General features: G+C 48.9%; 1 long non-coding RNA gene across 1 annotated transcript; it reads right to left on the bottom strand.

The window, feature by feature from the left end:
* Positions 1–225: 225 nt before the first annotated feature.
* On the bottom strand, positions 226–9,588 carry LOC149866737 (uncharacterized). Its single transcript, XR_016441941.1, has 4 exons — positions 8,128–9,588; positions 7,170–7,272; positions 2,325–2,405; positions 226–348 (listed from the first exon to the last, which is right to left on the bottom strand). It is a non-coding gene; the product is annotated as an uncharacterized LOC149866737 (long non-coding RNA).
* Positions 9,589–9,602: the final 14 nt, after the last annotated feature.

Genomic DNA, 9,602 nt, shown 5'->3' with positions numbered 1-9,602 from the left:
GAGGTGGTATTACTCACTGAATATAGGGGGATTGATTTGGGAGCAGTAAAGTAAGAAGGGCCAGATAGGAAATTCAGGCAGCCTCTCCAAGCACCAATTAGTCACCTTGCACATGCTCTGTCTTGCTGGACTGAAGGCTCTGACACCTGAATCCCACTGGCTTCATTTGTCACTCCCTGCACCTTTGAGAATCACCTCCTAAATGTATGCATCTTACAGAAATGCCTCTGCAGTGTGATCCACTCCAGCCCATGTGACTCTCAATCCTGTCACACACACAAGAATTTCAACACGACAACAGTGTGAATCATGTGAGGGCACATCTTGAAATCCATGGATTAAGCACTCCTGGGAAGAACAGTAGGAGAAAGGTTGCTTTAACTGTGCCTCCATGTGACATCCCCAAAGCAGCTGGGCTCCCCCTGTACTTCACAGGTTGGAACAGCGGCTCCTAAAGGCACAGCTGCTGCAAACGTTGTGGAGGGCGATTGCAACTCCCTAGGAATGGATTGGTGGCCTATAACTACTACTAACCTTGAGCCACCCTCCTCTCTGGTTCTCAGTGCAGGCAGATAAATGTCCCTTAAACATGCCACACAGCAGAGCCATTGGAGCTGTATCCTGTTCTGAACCTCTGCAGTCCTAGCTGACTTCCTGTCTTTGTCTTCCACTTCCTTAGGGTGAAGTTACATGTTACATTTAGACTCTACTACACCAGTGGAATGTTAAGCAGCGTTAAAGTTAGAATATGTTGTAAACAGTTGCACGTTAAGGAATAATACGGTTTCTTGCCTGCACAGCTCTGCCTTGCCACTAGAGGACTGGTGATCAGATGTGTGGCCAGGAGCCAGGACATCTGGGCTTTATCCCTGCTCTGGGTATGTGGGGGAGGTGGGGCTGGGAGTGGTACATCCTGGGATACTGGAAGACTGCAAATTGTTCATTTTACCTCTGGAACAGACTGAAGTTACCCTAACGTGAGTTAGGTAGCATGGCTCATGTCAACTTTTGCCTTAAGTGGTGTAACTTTGAGACACTCATCACAAGTTAATGAGCTTTAACATGCAGATGCTCATGTTTTAAGTAGTCTCAGTATGATCTAAGTGTAAAGTGTAACTTGGCCCTTAAGAACCCATTCCCCGCCCATCCCACTATAGCTTGGGTGGCTTTATGGACCAATCCTGCAAGACTAATCTTGCGCGACTCCTGAGTGACTCCACCTAGTCAATGGTAATGTTGGACACAGAGCCCCTGGCAGGTTAAGGGTCTTAGCTCTTGCACCTCTGTGGCGTGTTCATTCAAAGCTCCCTCTGACCAAACTTCCCACACACTGGAATCTGGGCCTAGTGTCACAGAGAAAAGGCTCTTGAAACACATGCCAGTTGCCCACCCAGGACCCATCCAACACTACACAGAGCATATGCAGTGAGAGAATCGCATTGCAAAAGGGGATCAGGATTCATAGTAGAGATGATATCTTGTATTAACCAACAAGATTTTTGCAAAAAAATTCTTTAATTGCAAGCTTTTGGGCACAAACACCCTTCATCAGGCGTTAGAGATAAGATTGTAAAAGTTTTCCTGAGTACAAATGAAAGTTCATATTTCATAGGATTTCACAGAGGAGTCAATAGATGGAAAACTCCTCTGGGCAGTCAGTTCATAGCTGGTATGGATCCTGTCACCTCCAGCTATGAACTGACTGCCCAGAGGAGTTTTCCATTTATTGACCCCTCTGTGAAATCCTATGAAATATGAACTTCCATTTCTATCCTGATGAAGGGTGTTTCTGCCTGAAAGCTTGCAATTAAAGATTTTTTTTTGCAAAAATCTTGTTGGTCTTATAAAAGATATCATCTCTGCTAGGAGTCCTGGTTGCCTTTTCCTCCAGACCACTATGGCTACAACCTGGATACCATTGCAAAAGGGGGGCATTCCATGACACATTCCTGTTTTCTCTCTATAGGCAGGAAAGACTCCAAGAACCCAGGAGGTGTGACTGGTTGGGTGAAAAGCTGCTTCTCCATTTGAAGAGGCACTCTCTTGTACTACCTCATTTTCCATGAAAGCTGCACGTGATCAGATGCTATAAAATCATTGTGAGCAACATGACCAGCATATTTACCCTTTGACCAAAGAGGACACAACTTCCCTCTGAGACCTAGTGAGTAGATTGTAGCCCCTCAGCCTTGCTGGCAAAGGTGACTGCCAGACCTTGGGTCTGAGAAGATGGTTGAATTCTTTCCCTTCTGCATTTCCTCAAGTTCCACCCCAACCCTTTCAAAATTCCCCTCCTTGAATTTTCTCCTTCTACTGGGACTCACCCCCTCCTTTTTTCTGTATTCCTCCCTCTTTCATCTTGCTTGTATCATCAGAGGTCTTCATCCCAGGCAAGTGGTCTCTGCCTAAATCCACAGTGACAGTTTAGGGCAGGAAGCAATGAACAAATTGGTTGCATCAAAAACTTTAACAACTCAGGCAGAATGGAATCACCCCAGTGGGCAATGCAGCCATGCCTGCAGAGCATGCTTCCTGATCAGAAGGGAAAGTGCCAAGAGATCTTCATTGGCCGTAAGTGGTCAACCTTTTCTTATAAAACTGCAGCTCCTGTAGTACCTACTAGGGCACCATAATGCCAGTCCTGCAGCACAGTGCTCCTAGCCTTCTGGCCAGGGCAGGAAGAAAGTGCAGCTTTGCCTGCTCATGGAATTCTAGAGTGCTTCCAAGTATACCCCTGGATTATCAAGGGGATTCACTTTGGCCTTTGATTTTTGGGGATGCTCAAGAGACTGAGTTTTATTTGCACTAATGCTTGCACACCTGAGTCAGATTTTCCAAAGAGCTTTATCGCCTTGGCACAGAGACAATTACATGAACCAGGTTGGCGCACTGACTGTGCCCTTTGCACCCACATTTACAGTATGTCAATGGCTTCAAGGGTAACAGAAATAAGTGCAATGGCATGGGACACAGCACAGCACAGCAGGGGAAAACAGCACCCAAAATCTAAACAACGAATACATCAAAGGGAAAAACTGTCTGTTTGCAGGCACTCCTTTAGCAGAAAGAAGCTGAATCCATTGATTCAGTGATCCACGGTGACTGACTTCCTCTGCTCTTGTGTATTGGGCAAGTACTGTAAACCTCCCTTGTGATCACGAGCTAGCACTTGCCTCAGTTCTGAAACATGCTACAGTCTCCGGCTTCCAAGCAGAGTGCTGTCTATTAGACACCATTTCAGAAGCTATCTCATTTTTTCACAATAACTGGCAGCCGTCATTCAGTAAGAAAAGGCTGGGGTCAGACAACTATTTAAACATGCCTCTGGAAAAGCTGCAAGTCAAGGTGGTGAGAAATCCAGATCAGGGATTTTATTTAATTTTATTTTTTGCATCACAGTGCTGAGCTGTGGCCAGATTTGCAAAGCTGTTACACCAGCACAGATGCCACAGTCTGCAGCCTGGGCAAAGTATTTTTTAATTACCCCTGAAATTCATTAGGCTCCACATGCTACAGCAGAACGTTTACAAACAAATCTCTCTCTTTTTTCTGTTTCCTTCCTCCACTTACATCAGCTTTAGAATTGTTAGGGAAAGCATCACTTTGTAGCATAAGGTCTGCTGGGTGAGTGAATGATTGTCTTCTACAGGCACTGGCTGGGGATAGCACTGAACTGCTCAACCCTTCTCAAAGCAACCATACCTTTCCACTTCAAATGTAATAACAGAAATGGGGAAAGAAGTCCAGCCTGCCCTGAGGAACAGAACACCACAGCAGACTGCAGTCTGTAAAATACTCAACCCACCCAGCCCTTCTGGCTTCTTGCCAAAGCCCCAGACCTTTACTCTACAGGCACAGCATGTCAAGCAAGCTAACCTCACTCTCTCACGTTGCTGAGCCTCACCCTCGAGCTAAGGGGAAGGAAGAGGCCAGTACCTTAGCTGCTCTGCTCAAATTAACCAAGTATGCTACACACTAACCAGAGGCATAAACTTCTACATCCTCTGCCTGGCTCTTCTGAGGCATCCACGCCTCTGTCTCTCATCCCTGCAGGATCTAGGATTCAAGGTGACTGTCAATATTTAGAAATACAGGCAACAATGCAAAGGCTGCTGGGCATGTGTCATTCAGAAAAAACGGTTTATGCTGGGAGTTGAGGTCACTTTAGGATGGGGCGGGCAATTATTTTAGGCCGAGGGCCGCTTACTGAGTTTTGACGTGCCATCAAGGGCTGCATGACAGGCAGCCAGGGGCAGATAAATATTAATTTTCTAAATTTTGGGGGGCCCCCGCAAGCCTGATAGACCTGGTGGGACTCCACCCATGACTGGACCATGGGTATAGAGGGCTATACCCTGTACAGGAGGGATCGTGTTGACAAAAGGGACGGGGGTATAGCTCTCTATGTGAAGGAAAGCTACATGTCCCTGGAAGCTGATGTTGGTGACCGGCATGGACAGCGAGAGACCCTCTGGGTAAAAATTTGTGGGGAATACGGCACAGGGGACACAACAGTGGGAGTCTACTACAGACCTCCCACTCAAAGTCCTGAGCTTGACCAGGAGTTCGCCCGGGAACTGACTGAGGCCGCTTGCTCCAGGACCTTGGTTGTCATGGGTGACTTCAATTACCCGGACATCTCGTGGGAAGATCACTCAGCCAAATCTGAGCGGTCGCAAAGCTTTCTCTCGTGCGTGGATGACCTCTACCTGACTCAAGAAGTCTATGGGCCAACGAGAGGCAAAGCGCTGCTCGACCTGGTACTGGCTATGGGGGACGACCTAATCGGCGACCTAGTGATCAATGGGAAGCTGGGTGACAGCGACCACGAGCTGATCACCTTCACCATCCGCCGTAAAGCTGGCAAGTCAGTCAGCAACACAGAAGTCCTTGACTTCAGAAAAGCCAACTTTGACAAGCTCAAGAGGCTTGTTGGTCAGACACTTAGGGACCATGACCCCAGGGAGATGGGAGTTCAAGAAGAGTGGTTGCTTCTCAAGGAAGCGATCCTCAGTGAACAAGCTAAATCTATTCCAACATGGAGGAAAGGCAGCAAGAAGGCACAGCAGCCCTCCTGGCTCTCCAGGGACCTAGCGGACCTCCTGCGGCTAAAAAGGAAAGCCTACAAAGGATGGAGGACGGGATTCACCTCCAAGGAGGATTATTCTGCACTGGTCCGGTCCTGCAGGGAGCAAACCAGGAAAGCCAAGGCTGCAACTGAATTCCAACTAGCTTCAAGCATCAAGGACAACAAAAAGTCCTTTTTCAGATATGTGGGGAGCCGGAGGAAAAGCAAGGGCAACGTTGGACCCCTGCTAAACCAGATGGGGCAACTGACAACTGATGCCCAGGAAAAAGCCAACCTATTAAATAGGTACTTTGCGTCAGTCTTTCATCAGTCCCATGGGACGCCCATGCCTGCTATGGGACAGGGAGATTCAGGTGATGGGGATCCCCTACCCTCCATAAATGCTGACCTCATGAAGGAACATCTTGAGAAGCTGGATACCTTCAAGTCAGCTGGCCCTGACAATCTGCACCCCAGGGTACTCAAGGAGCTGGCGAGCGTCATAGCCCAGCCCCTGGCATGGATCTTTGAAAACTCCTGGCGCTCTGGTGTAGTGCCCGAAGACTGGAAGAAGGCCAATGTGGTGCCGATCTTCAAGAAAGGGAGGAGAGTGGATCCGGCTAACTACAGGTCCATTAGCCTGACTTCTATCCTGGGGAAGATCTTAGAAAAGTTTATTAAGGAGGCCATCCTTGATGGACTGGCCCAGGCTAACATCCTAAGGGACAGCCAGCACGGGTTTGTTGTGGGTAGGTCTTGTTTGACCAATCTCATTTCCTTCTATGACCAGGTGACCTATCACCTGGACAAGGGAGAAGAGATTGATATCATATATCTTGACTTCAAAAAAGCTTTTGATCTGGTATCCCATGATCACCTCTTGGCCAAACTGGCCAGTTGTGGCCTTGGCTCCACCACGATCCGCTGGCTGGGAAACTGGCTCCGTGGTCGGACCCAGAGGGTTGTGATTGATGGCAGTCACTCATCATGGTGCCCTGTGACCAGTGGGGTCCCTCAAGGCTGTGTCCTTGGACCCATCCTGTTCAACATCTTCATTAATGATGTGGACATTGGAGTCAGGAGTGGACTGGCCAAGTTCGCCGATGACACCAAACTTTGGGGCAAAGCATCCGCACCAGAAGATAGGTGGGTGATCCAGGCTGACCTGGACAAGCTCAGCAAATGGGCAGATGAGAACCTGATGGTGTTTAACACCCAAAAATGCAAGGTTCTCCACCTTGGGAGGAAAAACCTGCAGCATCTTTATAGGCTCGGCAGTGCTACGTTGGATAGCACTACAGAAGAAAGAGACTTGGGGGTCATCATTGACCACAAGATGAACATGAGTCTGCAATGCAATGCTGCGGCTAGTAAAGCGACCAAAATGCTGGCTTGCATCCATAGATGCTTCTCAAGCAAATCCCGGGATGTCATTCTCCCCTTGTACTCCGCCTTGGTGAGGCCACAGCTGGAGTACTGCGTCCAGTTTTGGGCTCCACAATTCAAAAAGGATGTGGAGAAGCTTGAGAGAGTCCAGAGGAGAGCCACACGCATGATCAGAGGTCAGGAAAACAGATCTTACGATAATAGGCTGAGAGCCATGGGACTCTTTAGCCTGGAAAAGCGCAGGCTCAGGGGTTATCTGATGGCCACCTATAAGTTGATCGGGGGTGACCACCAGGATCTGGGGGAACGTTTGTTCACCAGAGCACCCCAAGGGATGATGAGGTCAAACGGTCACAAACTCCTGCAAGACCGTTTCAGGCTGGACATAAGGAAGAATTTCTTTACTGTCCAAGCCCCCAAGGTCTGGAACAGTCTGCCAGCGGATGTGGTTCAAGCACCTACATTGAACACCTTCAGGAGTAAATTGGATGCTTATTTTGCTGGGATCCTATGACCCCAGCTGACTTCCTGCCCTTTGGGCAGGGGGCTGGACTCGATGATCTCCCAAGGTCCCTTCCAGCCCTAATATCTATGAAAATCTATGAAATCTATGAAAACTGTCAGTACAACATCCACCAGGACAGAGGAAAATAGTTCAGGGAACAAATGGTACTGAAAGGGAGCTAACTTCTCAGGGTTCAAGGTTCCAGCTCACCTTTCAACACAAGGACTGTTGGCAAGATCTTCCCAGAAGGCAGACTGTCCCACAACTCCTGTGTAGTGGCTGGCATGTTCTTTGGAGACAGCTGGTACTGGCCCTGGTTGGGGATAGGAAACAGTCAGAGCTAGACAGGCATGAGGTCTAACCCAGGCTGGGGCAGTTCTTAGGCTCCTGTGCACAAGAGAGGTGCCTGAATGTCTCTGCTTTTACTGAACCATTTGCTTTTTAGCCCTACACACTTGCTGCCTGAAGGATTCTCTCCACACCAAAATGGGCCATGTTCAGCTCTGTGGTCTGAGGGATTGTACAGCCAGTGCAGTTACACTAGGGATAAATTTGACCACATAGCTGTTGCGAGGCTGTCAGAGCTGCACAATCCCTTGTGTTTTTCAATAGGCTCGTAAGTGATCTCTTTAAAATCCCTTCATCATTGCCTTCCAAGACTTTTAAAGCAGACAAAGCTGCAGCTAAGGGAATTCTCTGGATTCGCTAAGTCATTTCATTAGCTCTTCTACTCCAAATGACAAAGCTAAAAACCGATACAGAAGACTTATTAAGGGATACGTAGAGGAAGGTGAGGGCACTGAATCTGGAACAAGGGACATGCTGTTCATACATTATATCCTCACATGTCTGGACCTGAAAAGATGTGTAATAGATATTTATTCTGTACTGTCCCAGAGGAATAAATGCATATAACCTCTTATTTTTTCTATGGTGGCTTTGTTTAGTTCTGCTTCTTCACGGGGGTCTTTCCCAAAATGTCCACAGATGACACCAGTACATTAATAGAAGTTTTGCAGTGGGGTGGTTGAGTGTTTGGTGCCATTTCAGATTTGGTAGAAATAAATGTGTGACCTGGATTTTGCATCTTTTTCTGGGCTAGGCAAAGAACCCAGGCATCTAATCTATTCTGCATAAACTCTGACACCTAACCTCATTATCACAATACCTTCCAGCACTGCCTGTCACGTGCAGTTCATCCTCATTTTCTCATCCTCTCCCTGGGGAGGTGGGGAAGCTGTTTGCCATCGAGTGCTTTGTTTGAGTCAGGTTTTGTTTTGAGGGTTTTTAAAAAGCATACCGGCTGCTCAGTGATTTATTGCAGAAGGTAGGTCTGCCCTGCGCACCTAGAATAAGAGAGAGGGAGGTTTTGTGGCTGTTCATCCACTCCCTAATGTTGGACATGCCCCTGAGAAAGCTGTCTCCTGCACAAAATTCACTCTTGCAGTAGTGGAGCCACCAACCACCGTGTCTTTGTCCCTGAACTCTAGGCACTGACAGACATGCTGGGTCTGTGCAACTTTGAGACCTTGAACTTGATTTGCTATTCCATGGGATACTGGTATAGGGAAAGGAATCTGACCGTATGTGTTTACAGCAGCCAGTATTGCTGAGGATGTGCACTGAAGCGTTCTTACTCCTTGGAGTCAGAGATGATGGCTTGATGCTTAGGTACATTACACCGCTGTAGCTCAGACGGGCAGTGACAAGGTGCGAAGGACGGAGGCCAGATCACTGGGGAGGTTACAGATCCTTACTCACAGAGGCTGGCTGCCAAGTGAGAGTTCAGCGTCGGCAAAGAATCCAAGAATCTCCTAAATAACAAACCGAACCAACCGGCTGCAGATTTCTATCCTTAAACCAGAGCACACGGCAGCACCTGTGCAAACCTTGCAAAGTGTTTTCCTATGCTCACTAACATCACTCTGATTTGCCTTGGGTTTACCTTTAGCCAGGTGCTCTTCATTCACAAGTTGATCTCATCCAAGCACACGAGGCCATGTTGGTGGAGCTGAGCCATTGTACATGACAAAGGAAAGGCAGAGCTGCACATCGCTCGCGTGTTGTGGGACTGCCGTCCACGTCACCTGCTGGGCTCACTTTATGTCTACATGGCGATGGCCAAGAAGAGTAGAGGGAACTGCCCTTTGTGGCACTGCAGAGGGGAGGTCTTGGCTGGCTGCTGGGTCCAGCCCACCCAGAAAGCATGCAGGCCGCTTACTGCTCCACCCATAGCCCCAACAAGTCCAGCAGCGAGACAACATGATCTCACAGCTGATGAAGCCCAGCATAGCACAGCTGATCCCGAGGTGAGAACGGGAACCTTTTCCATTGAGCGCAGATCCTCTAGCAGTGCTGAATCCGTGTGAGCTTTACTGAGAAGAACAGAGCTCAGCGCCAGGCAGGGCTGCTTTCAGTGAAGCTCCCGCAGCACTGGCCACTGCCCTGCTTACATACCTACTAGGGCAGACCTGCCCCTGGAGGCTGCCCCAGCCTAGCTGCTGGGGGCGGGAAGCTCCTCCCGGGCCCGAGCCGGCTCTAACGCCCACCCGCCGCTCCCGAGGCCGGGAAGCAAGCCCGGGAGTCCCAGGTCCCGGCGCCGCCCCCCGGAGCAGCTGGCTCCGCCCCGCGCTCCGGGTTTTC

The sequence above is a fragment of the Crocodylus siamensis genome, chromosome 4, assembly GCF_052110815.1.
Source record: "Crocodylus siamensis isolate JL-2025a chromosome 4, ASM5211081v1, whole genome shotgun sequence".
NCBI lineage: Eukaryota > Metazoa > Chordata > Crocodylia > Crocodylidae > Crocodylus > Crocodylus siamensis.
This window is presented reverse-complemented; position numbering and strand designations above follow the sequence as displayed.